General features: G+C 33.3%; 1 protein-coding gene across 4 annotated transcripts in view; it reads right to left on the reverse strand.

Annotated features, from left to right (window-relative positions):
• Nucleotides 1-12,624, reverse strand: part of LOC128869800 (helix-loop-helix protein delilah) — a 71,934-nt gene extending 59,310 nt beyond the window's left edge. The window contains exons 1-2 of one of the 4 annotated variants that reach the window (XM_054112405.1): nt 12,268-12,624; nt 4,313-4,709 (exon numbers count right to left, since the gene is read on the reverse strand). The gene's annotated coding sequence lies outside the window, so the exon portion shown is untranslated. Of the gene's footprint in view, nt 1-4,312; nt 4,710-11,249 lie in introns of all 4 variants that reach the window. The other 3 variants (XM_054112398.1, XM_054112404.1, XM_054112408.1) reach the window with 3 other exon arrangements.
• Between the last annotated feature and the right edge of the window lie 748 nt (nt 12,625-13,372).

The following is a 13,372-nucleotide window of genomic DNA, read 5'->3' on the forward strand; positions in this document are numbered from 1 at the left end:
CCATTATATTCCGTATAAGTTTCTCAGATAGACGCACTCAACCTGAACTTGGAACACAAATTTTAAAAATGTATATGCTTTGATCAGGTGCCAGAGTGCTCTAAACATTCTCAATGAATGATCTACATACGTCTTAAAAAACTCTCCAATTTTTATTGCACACAACTGTAGCGCATCTCAGCACTTACTTGCATACAAAGTCTGCACAAATTTATTTTATAATATATGAGCGTGCCTATCTTTTCGCCTGCCAACTAGCGAGTCATCACGCCTTTCTGCTTTCTTTGTCTCCACATTTACAAGTAGCCATGAATAAAGGCATTTACTACATATGTATGCTTATATGTGCATATATAAATATATATATGCTTATACTATAAGAATATCGCACGAGATGTTAGTCTAACCATCTCGACTATTTGATTGTCTGTCTAGCTGGCTGTCTGTAGGCCCGGCAGTTCGCGTTTCCGTACGGTAGTGCGCTTTTCAAAAGGCATTCACATCTTTTACGTACATATGGTGTAAAATACAGGGTGGCTGTTGAAAAACGTCGATGAAGAAATTCAATGTTTTTGTTTCTAATTAAGTAATCAATTCCATTTCATTCATTTAAAATAAAGACAATAATTATATCATGTTTAGTAAGAAAGTTATTCAGAAACAAAATTGATGATTAATTTGGCGCCACCTTGTAAAAGATGGATTTCGAATCAAAGTGCATTCCACTTAAAAAATTAGTGGAAGGACCATATCGTTTGGATCGGATTCAAAAAGTTGAGTTAAATTTTCCAGAGAGACTTCGAATGTCCGTGACTAAAACCGACTATTTTTGCAAAGATTAATAAAAGAAAAAGGTTATGGCAACATCCTCAAGACTATAAAAGCTCTCAAAGACAGTATTCGAGCCGAAAGAGTCGCAGGCAAAAGTGATGGGTCATTTAAACAAAAAAGAAAAGTTTTCTTTTATTTTATCTACAACGGCGGTCACTTTATTGATGTCGTTTTTACAGACCAGTTGGGATAAATTGTAAAAGGATAACATTAAAAGATCAGGTCACTGACCTTAAGTGAAATTCTTGGAGGTATAAGGTGGGAAAAATGCCTAAATACTTCTAATGAACCACTCCATGTCAAGTGATCCAAGTTTTTTGGGCATTGTCGTAAATTTTTCTGGAAAACTGGTTTATTTATAAGCCTGTGGATACATAATAAGTAAACCGAAAAATTAGTTATGTTCAGATTTATTCAAAGGGGAAAACTTTGCTATAAAGTTTTATAAAGTGAAATATTTTCAGTTCTTTTTAATAAAAAAAGTGTGTGTATCGTAGTACACATAACAGAAGTGAGACTTCAAAGCAGACAAAAAAAGAGGGAGAGACCCGAGAGAGAATGAGAGAGAGAGAGAGGGAAAGAATATATATCTAAATAAATTCACAACATTTGCAGAGAATACAAATAGACAAAATTAACAAAAATAATATACGTGGTATATCAACTGCGTATATATAGCGTCTGTCGCCAACGCGTACTGCCAGAGCACGCACAATACGTTCTGTCGTACTCTAACTATACTGTGCTCTCTCTTGCTCCGATGTATTAGCGTGACGTTAGAGCCGTACGCACATATAACGTCTAGCACTATAACGTGCATAGACAAGGCACGCGTATGCGCAATACTATCTATCCTATTCTAACAATGTGTTTCTCTCTTTCGCTCTACTATAGTAATATGGCGTTAGTGCTGTACGTTTACGCGTCACTCTCTTTCTCTCTCTGTTATATTCTAACGTCTTGTATATAATGGTTCTCTCTTGCTCCTATAATACGAGTAACGTCGTACGACTTAAACTAGAGCCTTAGCGTAGGAGTGGGGAAAAGACGAAGGACCGCACAAAAGTGAGACGTGAATAGCCTAAAGTGTATCTAGGTTAGGTTAGGTTAGGTTGAAGCGGTTGTCCTGTGGGACACACTCAGGCTCATAGCCCATTGTGATGCCGCGTGGGGAGCTTGTCCCTGTCTCTCCTAAAATCAGTGAGTGTTTTTCAAAAATTTTAAAATATCTCTGATTTCTGTAGAACTGAGATCTTCTAACTCATTAAAAAATTGTCCCAGAATAGTAAACCTGCGTCTGGATAGAACAGAGCAGTTGCACAGTAGGTGCGAGATTGTCTCTTCCTCGTCCTCATCTAGACAACTTCTACAGAAGTCATGTGTTTGCACACCCATCCTTTGGGCGTGTCTACCTATTAGGCAGTGCCCCGTTATGACTGAGATCAATGTGCTAAGACTGTGTTTATTTTGGCTTAGCAGAGATTCCGTGCGTTAAGCATTTAGAGTCGGCCATAGTTGACGGGCGATTTTGCAGGTGGCTTCATTACGCCATCTTTCGTTTGCTTTCTTTACAATTTCTTCAAGGATGAGTAGCTTACATGTTTGCAAGGGTATCTCTATGTCATTATCTATGTACTCATCAGTCAATTTAGTGCCGAGTGTCGCTAGTGCATCGGCTCTACAGTTACCCTCAATGTCACGATGGCCAGGAATCCATGTTACTTTTAGATGAAATGACTCAGCCATCTCGTTCAGAGATGTGCGGCATTTCATGGCTACCTTAGAGGTTGTCGACTGTTTTGTGAGGGATTTTATCGCCCCTTGGCTATCAGTGAAAATGTAGATATCATTTCCGGATATCGCATCACACTGTATCAGTGTCGCGGCATTTATTATTGTCATCAGTTCAGCCTGAAAGACACTACAGTAGTCGGGGAGCCGAAAACTGAAGGAGATCCCCAGATGTTAGGAATATACACCTCCGCTCACCGTGCTCTCGAGCTCGAAAGTGTATCTAAGATGAATATAAGGTATAGCTCTCTCTCTCCTTTTCCTCTACGTTACATCTTTTTTCTCTCTCGCGGAACGAAAATGACCAAAACGTTGCATGGCCTTGAAATTTTACTCTCTATTCTCGCTCGTTCATCGATGTCTAAGAAATTTCACTTCAAAAAGTGTTAGAAAGTTTATCTATTAATTAGTTTAAAATTTTTGGGAAATTTTATTTGTTGTAATTTTTGGAAAATGTTTTTTTTTTTTAAAAACACTCCCTCCCAGATTTTGTATTCTTTCTTTCATTAATAGCCGAGACTATACAGAGCAATCCTTGAAAGTTTCATAATGGATTCCCGTAACTTTTTTAGCTATATTCAATATGCACAGCAAATGAGTGCCCAATACTGCTAGGGATCCATTCATTTTTTAGCATTTCTTAAGTAGACTGGACTCAGAACTTGAACAAATTGAGGCTAGTTGACTTCGAGTGGACTGCTTCGAAATATTATATTAGTATTTAAAAAAAATTCCCGCAATTTTGGCTTTCGATATATCAATAAATTTTTATAGTTTAGCATCTGTGGTATGGCCGGAAAGCCGACACTTTGACCTAAATATTCCAACTTTTATAAAAAATTTATTTGCTGACCGTAAATTAGAAATTGCAGCAGCAGTTGGTCCGGTTGGACGCTCTTCAAGAAAATTTCCGCAGCCGCAATTCGATTTTATATTAATTTGTTTAATTGATTAATAATACTAATTTATACAATTGATGACATACATAAAAAGCACCTTTTTCAGAATTTCGATTTATTTCATTGCGCCGCTAAAAAAATTCCAATGTCCCCGTTGTACTGGTCTAACCTTTTAATATAAAACGCAATTTGTTTTTAATTTAGTGAGCTTTATAAAATTGCTTCAATAGTTGCATCGAGCAAATTAAGTTAGCGCGTCCTGTATGCGTATGAGTAACATTTTTGTAAAGTTGTTTAAGTTTGTTTTTGCATCAAAATTCATCAGCCACCCTGTATATTTGTGTGCCAATATATAAATAATATGACTTTTATTGTATTCGTATTCGCCGCAAGTAAGCAGATAGACTGCCTAGCTTTTGTACGTGCAGTAATGAGTGAGGAGGATGTTTGCATGTTTGTATGTACTATTAAAAATATAGACATTTTTGAGACGCCTTGAGCGATTTTCTTTGTTGTTATTTAAATTAAGGATTTTATGCTTTTTGCAAGAATAACAGTTAGTAGACCAATAATGGTAATGGCAGCAAAAACACAAAAAACAACAACAACAAAACAAACCCCTTCATCAAATTCCATACAATAACCATAGGAATGTGCTGTTTAGTAACTGTTTTATATGTATGTAAGCACGTACCTAAATTTACATGCAAGAAAGGCAGTGTAAGTATATATGTAATTATGTAAATATGTAAGAAAGTGCGTGCTTAAGTATGCTTTGCTTAATGTCTTACTTTGGTGGTGTTCCGCCTTTGTTTGCTGGCTGCTTAACTGTCTGCGTTTGTTGTCTGCCTGGAGGTATCGATGCCTACTGATATTATCTTTTATAGCTGATGAGCTCGGTAATAGTTCATTATGACTTTTTGGGGTTCGCTGAGTTGCTTCGCTACTTCACTGCTTCACTGTCTTACTGTAGCACTAATTCACTATACACAATATCACTGCTACACCGCTTCACCGCCTCTCTCAGGTGCCGCCTGAGCCTGCTTGCTGATATTTATTTGTTTACTTTGCCTGTTAATTTGCATTCATGAGCGAGTGCATAAAACATTTATTACTTTTAATCTAATTGTACAAATATTACTTCATTCGTAGGCGAGTGTTAGACTTTGAGGAGTGGGCAGGCGTCAGCTGTAATAAATAGAGCAACAAATTACAGATTTGTTAAATTGCTAGCTATTTTTTTATGGGTGAGTATCGCTGGTTGAGGAGTTGAAGTTATACGCGTACCTTTTTTTGCGCTCTTTTTTGTTTTGTGCTGAGATAATTTTTTTTTTAAATAAATAAATAAATATTAGATAAAAAAATTTGATAAAAAAGGAACAATTTACAAAAACAAATATTTTTAAGTAATTACGAAAAGAGAAAATTGAGAGCAAAAAGGCATACAAAATAAACAAAACTAAATTTTTCAAGTAATTATGAAAAATAGCATTTCAACGCAAAAAGGCTTATACAATGTTTTTGTAATAACTACGAAAAATGGCATTTGAGAGCAAAACGGCATACAAAAATATTTTTAAGCAGTTAAAAGAGTTATTTGAAAGGAAAAATGTTTGTTTTGAAAAATTGGCGGGTTGATAAATAAAATTGGATATAAAAGGAAAGTTCAAAAAAAAATATTTTTAAGTATGTTGCCATGAAAAATGGCATTTGAGGCTCTGAAAAAAAAATCATGAAAAATGGCATTTGAGTAAAAAAATGTCGCACAAATAAAAAAAATTTAGTATTTATAAAAAGTTAATTTTGAGAGATATAACTTGTGTTCTGAAAAACTGTTAAGTTGATTAAAAATGGTGAAATTACAAGAAAAAAGAAGATTTTGTTTAAGTAACTATGAAAAATAGCATTTCATCGCAAAAAGGCGTAACAAATCCTTTTTTTTTATGGAAAGTAGTTATGAAAAAGCGGGCTGGGTCATGTCGTCCGAATGGACACAAACGCTCCGGCTTTGAAAGTATTCGATGCTGTACCAGCTGGTGGTAGTAGAGGAAGAGGAAGGCCTCCTCTGCTTTGGAAAGATCAGGTGGAGAAGTTCTTGGCTTCACTTGGTGTGTCCAACTGGCGCCGGTTAGCACGAGAAAGAACCGACTGGCGCGCTTTGTTAAACTCAGCCAAAATCGCGTAAGCGGTTATAGCGCCAATTAAGAAGAAGAAGAAGAAGTTATGAAAAAGAATATTTGAGATGGAAAATATTTGTTTTGGAAAAATAATAAAGTCATTTATAAAAAAGGAAAAGGTACAAAAAAAGAAAAACACAAAACACATTTTTAAGTAAAAAGGAAAACTTAACAAAATGTCGAAGTAACTATGCAAAATGGCATTTCGGAACAAAAAGAGCGATTGAGAGAAACAATTTTGTTTCTAAAAACTGATAAAAAAAAGTTGATGAAAAAAGTTGTAAAAAAGAAAAATTCACAAAAACGAAACCATTAAAAGTAACTGTTAAAAATGGCAAAATTTATAATTATTTAATAGCAAAAAGGCACCAAAATCATAAAAAAAGTTTTGAGTAATTATGAAAAATTACATTCGAGAGATATAATTTTGTTATTAAAAATTTATAAAAAAATTGTGAAAAAAAGAAAAATTTACAAAAACTAAACTTTTTAAAGTAATTACTAAAAATGACATTTAATAGCAAAAAGGCATCAAAAACAAAAAAAAAAAAAAATTTACAAATTTTGAGAAATTACAACTGAGAGACAGAATTTCGTTTGAAAAACTGATAAATTGATAAAAAAAATTGTTAAAAAGGAAAAAATTGAAAAACAAGAAAAGCATATTTTTTAAGTAAACGTGAAAAATATCATTTGAGAGTAAAGAGGTGGCCCAAAATTTTTTTAATTCACTCTGATAATTAATAAAATAAAAATGTATAGAAAGAGAAAATATTTATTTATATTTATTTTTAAAAATGGCGTTTTTTTTAAATGGCGTTTAGGAACAAAACAAGGCTTACAAAAATTAAATTTTTTCAAGTAACTTTATTTATAATAAATATAATAATAATAATAAAATAAGTTTATTTGTTTCTAAAAACTGATAGATTGATAAAAAAAATTGTGAAAAAAGGAAAAGTTTACAAAAACTAAACTTTTTAAAGTAATTACTAAAAATGGCATTTAATAGGAAAAAGGCACACAAAAAATAAGAAATTTTGAAAAATTACATCTGAGAGACAGAATTTCGTTTTAAAAAACTGATAAATTGATAACAAAAAATTGTTAAAAAGGGAAAAGTTGAAAAACAAAAAAAGCATATTTTTTAAGTAAACGTGAAAAATATCATTTGAAAGTAAAGAGGCGACCCAAACATTTTTTTAAATTAACTATACTAAATGTATAGAAAAAGGAAAAATTATAAAAATTTTTGTTTTTTCAAATAAATATTTTTAAAAATATTTTTTTTTTTTAAATGACGTTTGGGAGCAAAAAAAGGCCTGCAAAAATTAAATTTTTTTAAGTAACTATAATTTATTCAAGTAACTTTGTATGAGAAATGGCTGAGAGAGATAATTTTTATTTTGGAAAACTGATAAATTAAAAAAAAAAAATTAAAAATAAAACGGATAACATACTTTTAAGTAAACGGGAAAAAAATTATTTGAAAGCAAAAACGCACCAAAAACAACGAAAAAGTGGAGTAACTATTACACAAACGAAATCAACAAGCAAAAAGAAATTATGAGTATGTGATTATGAGAGAAATAATAAAAAAAGATAAATAAAATAAGGATAAATACGGAAAAAGGACAAAAAAAGTATTCTTCTTCTTAATTGGCGCGATAATCGCTTACGCGATTTTGGCCGAAAAAAGTATTATTATTATTTATTAGAGCAATATGGAAAATTACAATAATTAATACAGCGCATTAGCTACTTAGGCCTACGGTGCTAAAAAAATACAAAAAATATGTTTTTAAAATATAACATTGCAGAGCAAAAAGTCATCATAACAAACATTTTTTTAAATAGTTATGAAAAAAGATATTTGAGAGAGTTTTTTTTACTACGAGATTAATACAATTTTGAAACTAATAAATTAATGCATTTTTTGTAACTAATACGTTAATAAAAAATTAGATAAAAAGAGGAAAGTGAAAATAAGAGAAACCCATATTTTTAAGTAAATATGAAAATTGGAGTTTTTAGAACCAAAAAAAAAAGTTTAAGCGAATCGGCTGAAGTTCAGAGGCACAAAAAAATAAAAACACCACATTTTTAAATAATTATGAAAAGTGGGATTTGTGAGCAAAAAGCGAACAAAAAATATTTGACTAATTTAAGTAATTAAGCAATAAATTAAAAATAACCTTTCATAGCTTGGATACACCGAAATATATTATATTTGATTTTATCATTATTTTGATTTATCGGATTATTGGTTTTATTTCATGCATATTACATAGTTTTTTATTCACATATAATTTTCGTACGGTTCAATTTTAAATTAAGAATTTGAATTAATTTTAAATGGCTGTGGGGAGTGCTGCCGTCTGAGTAGCTGATTTGTAGAATATTGAAAATGTATGTGTTTATTTATATTATTTTAAGGAAATTATTCGTAATCGCATCACAGTAAAGACATAAACGTGTAAGTCGATTATACTGATTTAAGATTTATGCATATTCTATTTTTAGTTCTGAAGGGATGCCTATACCATACATTAGAGCGCCTATTTGAATTTATGATACTTCGTGTGAAAAAAAACACAAAAAAATCCCCAAAAAAAAAAAAATAGTAAGAAGTCCCAGTGTGAAGTTCTGTATTTATACTGGTTGCCTTTCGGACACCTTTTCATGAATATTTTTTTCGCTCCTATAATCATCACCAGCAGCATAGTCTCCAAATCCGAATTTGCCTATTATCGAACCCATTGATTATTTTCCTCATTCATCTGTTTCTCTCTTTAGTACACACTTATGGCTGGCTTGTTGGCCGAGTTGTGAACTCGATTTAATCCATTCTTTTCGATTTGTGTACGACACGAATTTAAACTACTGAAAATGTGCGGAATTGTCAATCACGACCCGATTCTGGTTTCTGAAAATTAAAAATACTCCACTATAAGTAAAAAATACTCCCCGTTTCGCTAGAAATAGAAAAAATGTGAAGTTCGATAGAACTTTTTATGCTGATTACAACGATGTTAAAATTGTTTTGCGGAAGTTGTGGATATGGAGGACATATCGAAGTTAAAAAATGAATTCTACGCACATTAAAAGCCATAATCACTTTAAAACTACTTGACCGCTTAAAATTTACGACTTTGTTTTTTTGGAAATTTGTCCCTACTAATGCATCTAAAGGGAGGTTTGGATCTATAACCCCGCTTACCTGGTTATTTAGTCTATGCTGTGCCACTGTTGGGCAGTCGCATAGAACAAGTTCTGTTGTTACTTGTGCCTCTTTGTAGAGTCTACAAGAAACATTTTCTGACACACCATTTTTTTTCATGTGGTAATTAAGTTCACAATGTCCTGTTGGCAGCTCAAAGTAGAGTTTTATGTATTTTCTGCTGACGTTAAGGATTGTCTGTACCTTTATACGTCTGGATCAATGGGTCTTTTTGATTGCCCCATGCCTATTTGGGCTCTCCAGTACTCGATTAGGCCTCGTTGTTACGTTACGTAGAAAGACACTTTTAAAACTCCGCAGAAAGGTTCAGTACCAATGAAGGGAGTGTTTGCCCCCTTTTTCCCTAAAGTGTCCGCAATTTCATTCCCTTCGTGCCCCTCATGTCCCGGTACCCACTTCAGAGTAACCAAGTTTCTGGATACTAGTGTTTCGAGAATTTTGAAACACTCCCAGACTAACCTCGATTGAAACGAGAAGCTATCAAGCGATTTTAGAGCTGCTTGACTGTCAGAGAGAATTTTATTATTGACACCACGCGTGCCTCTACGAAGACATCCTCTGCCACATAGCTCTAAGGCTTGGACCTCCGCCTGAAAAATGCAAGTCGTTTTTCCTATTGCCATTGCCTTCATGAAATGTGGCCTTTGGCACGTGTAAATTGCTCTCGAAGCTTTATTTGTGCTGTACGATAAATGATTTTTTTAGATCAAGGTTTTATCAAGGATTACTTCCAGATATTTCATATCCCCGGATAGAGTTAAGTTTGCGTCCCCGTAAACCTAGCTTCCTTCTGAAGGGTAGCACACATGTTTTGTTCGAATTTATCGAGAGAAGCACAAATTAAATTTTATTCAAATATGGACCGACATTTAAAGCTTCATCCGGACCAAATTCATCCGTACTCAATTTAATTTAATTAAAATTTTTTTTTTGAGTTTTAGGTATAATTGTTTTTATTTATTATTTCAGTTTTTAATTATTGTCATTGCGGAATCAGTCACTCAAATTGGTTATGTGTCGAGGTTTTTGTGTGCATATAGTCACACATATACACACCATGCGACAATTTGATAGCACATCAACATTTTGACCAATTTTTTTATTTTTTGTTTTTTGTGAATGCTCACTATTTTTATATAAAGGTATAGTCCATTGTCTAATGAGCACCATATAAGTCCAAGTTTCAAATTTTATATGAAAATTAGAAAAACTCTACAAATTTTTCATTCCAGTTTCACGATTTTAATTAGAATTACTAGCGAAATGTTTGCGATGTAGTTTTGTGGCTTACCAAATTTTAGAGCATACAGTGCAAGTTGAAAGTTGTTGAAAAATCCTATTGATTTTTTATAATTTTTTTTTTGTCTTTTAATTTTTAGCATGCACATTCTTTTATATGGAGGAAATACGCAACACCGTTGGGAGAAACAATTATTAATTAGCGTCATTTTTGGCAAGTCCAAACTTTCATTTTTTTGTTATAGAGTTTAATGAGAGATAAAACTGCAAAGGAAAAATATTTGTACAAATTCTATTATAATTAAAATCGTAAAATTACGAAGAAAAGTTGGTCGAGTTTTCATAATATAAAATAATTTCAAATAAAATAATTTTCTTATAAAATTTTAAATTTGGATTAATATGATTTTCATTGCAGGATGAGTTATACAAAAATAATGAACATTAAAAAAAAGTCTAAATGGGTAAAAATGTTGACGTGCTATTACAAATTTTTATTTTTTTATTTCATTCTTTTTTTTTAATTTTATTTATTTTATTTTTCATTTTCAATATTGGATTAATATGATTTTCATTGCAGGATGAGTTATAGGTATAAAAATAATGAACATAAAAAAAATGTCTAAATGGTTAAAAATATTGACGTGCTATTAAAAAATTTTAATTTTTTTATTTCATTCTTTTTTTTAATTTTATTTATTCTATTTTTCATTTTCAATATATTTCTTCCTCTAACAAAAAATTAAATATTTTTATTTTTTTATTTCATTCTTTTTTTATTTTTTTTTATTTTATTTATTTTATTTTTCGTTTTAAACATATTCCTTCCTCTAATAATACATTTTTTGTACAACTTTTTGTTTCTTCTTTTTTTCAAGTTCTTCACAAAAATTCGAGCAAATGTATTTTTCTCCACTTTGGTTATTTTCTAAATATATTAAATAACCTTTTGTTGAAATTTATTTCTGCATTATTAAATCGCCTTTTTTAGTTCTACTCCTAGTGTAGTATTTTATTTTTATTTTTGGAATTTCCATTCTTAGTTTGCCTTCACAGTACGAATATACCTACATCGTATAACTTCAAGTACTCCTGGAGCGCTGACATGCGCTAACCAATAAATCACTCAGTCAATTGTTGTCTTGCTGGGGTAGAAAACGTTGCTTATGCTGTCTTCGGCAAAAATGCACTCAGACACTTCGTAGCCAGAGCATATTTTTATATGCTTTTATTGAATCTCATAAAAATCGCCGGAAATATTCTCCACAGATTTTATTTTTATTTTTATTTGTGTTTTTCTTTCTTCTTTCTTTTTATTCATCCCTCAACAACACACGCGACAAATTTACATATTTTTATGAGATTTTGTTTTAAATTTGTTTTTGCCACAATAAATCCATCACCCATCACCTATTGCACTATGATGCATTTGCCCCTTTTCTCACTCAGTCTGTAACTTATTGCTCCAAATTTGCCGAACCTTACACCAGGAAATCAATGTCGTACTGCCGCCAGCGCTAATCAAAATTCACCAACATAAATATAATAATATACACCTATACATATGTAGGTAGATCTGTATATGTATATCCACTAGCTGCTGGTTTTGTCGATGCCGAATCTAATTTGACTTTTTCTTTTATTGCTGTTGCTATTGCTGCTGCCGTTCTGAATTCACATGCAATCTAAAAATATCCGATTATCAGAATTGTCCGCAGCTATGCACGCATCGCATTTTCATTTTGTGGAGATCGCTCATCACTCGCCGCATCAGAATACCGCATCGCCGCATGGCATCACAACGGTATATTTATAACGCGCACCCAATCAGAATAAGCCCCAAATCGAGAGAGTATGAGCAAAAGCACACGACATCGAAATGTATACATAGACGCATACGAATACAAACTGAGGTGGATAGCTAGCGCACAAGAAATCAACAGATGACGATACCGCTTCGCGATGAGTTAACTCACTAAATACTCAAATTATGCGATCTACAAATACTATTTGTATTTTTACCAAAAATATATCGAGCGTAAAGATGTGCGGCTACTGCTGTCAGTTTAGTATTTTTCTTTTTACTCACATCACGTTGAATCGTTCGTTTGCACGCGCACTTTGGAGTTTTCAGAATGTGTACGTCTATTAACTGCGCGCGGCTGTAACGTACTGAATGTGCAGCGATCAGCGATTAGTAGGCGCACTGCGCGATAGAAGTAAATTTTGATGGCGTCACTGCCGCGCTGCTGCTTCGAGCGCTGCTGCAATATCGAGAACGCGCAAGCTGGATTACTTTATGTTCATGTAGTTAGCTAGCACTGCGTTGCCAGATCTTAAACTTTACGTTCGCAATCGCTCAACGTACATGAGCGTAACTTTTCAAATGCGACTTTTGAGGCGCGCAAGGCTTTGTTTGATACGCGCCAGCACTACAACTTAACGCGGCGCAAGATCAGCAATGACTGAACGCGTCAAGTGTGAGTGAGCGCGCACAACCGCTTGAGCTTGTACGTTGTCGCACAGCTCAGTTCGGTTTAGTAAGTTAGGAGGCGTTTTGACTTTGATTTAAGTGTGGTCGCTGCTGGTGGTGGCATTCAAAAGCGGCCCACTTGTGCGCTTGCGTGGGTGCTACGCTTTTGTTCGGCACAGAGTTAAGCGCAAGCGTGAGCGCGACAACAAAGGCAGTAAAAAAGCGTAAAATTAGTAAATATTTACAACAACAGAAAAAACAGAAGAAACAACGAATTGACAAAAAAAAAGAAAAAACCAGCGCTGCTTGAAACCTCGCTCAGCGATGGCGTGCATGTGAAGTCGATACAGTTTGGTTTCTATGAATGAATTTTCGTTGCGCTTACTACAAGCACCGCATGCAACAAACCGTAATATTCATTTATGCACTTACATATATAATCAACCGTGCATTCATTTATAGGTATTATTATATATTCCTTAAGCGTGTGTGTGTATGTACATATGTCTGGAGATTTGTATGTGCCCTGCTTGTGGACGCCTGCAGTGCTTGGCTGTCATCGCAAACTTACTGACAGCGTGCAGCCAAGCATATCAGTGGTAAGGCGTCAGTGAATACAACGAAAATGGTTAGAGTTGCCAATAACTAAACGCTACAACAACAAGTAGTGCATACAAAGTGTGATGAAGCCAATCAAAACCAGTTGAACCATGAACGCATG

Source organism: Anastrepha ludens, chromosome 2 (assembly GCF_028408465.1).
Source record: "Anastrepha ludens isolate Willacy chromosome 2, idAnaLude1.1, whole genome shotgun sequence".
In the NCBI taxonomy this organism is placed as follows: domain Eukaryota; kingdom Metazoa; phylum Arthropoda; class Insecta; order Diptera; family Tephritidae; genus Anastrepha; species Anastrepha ludens.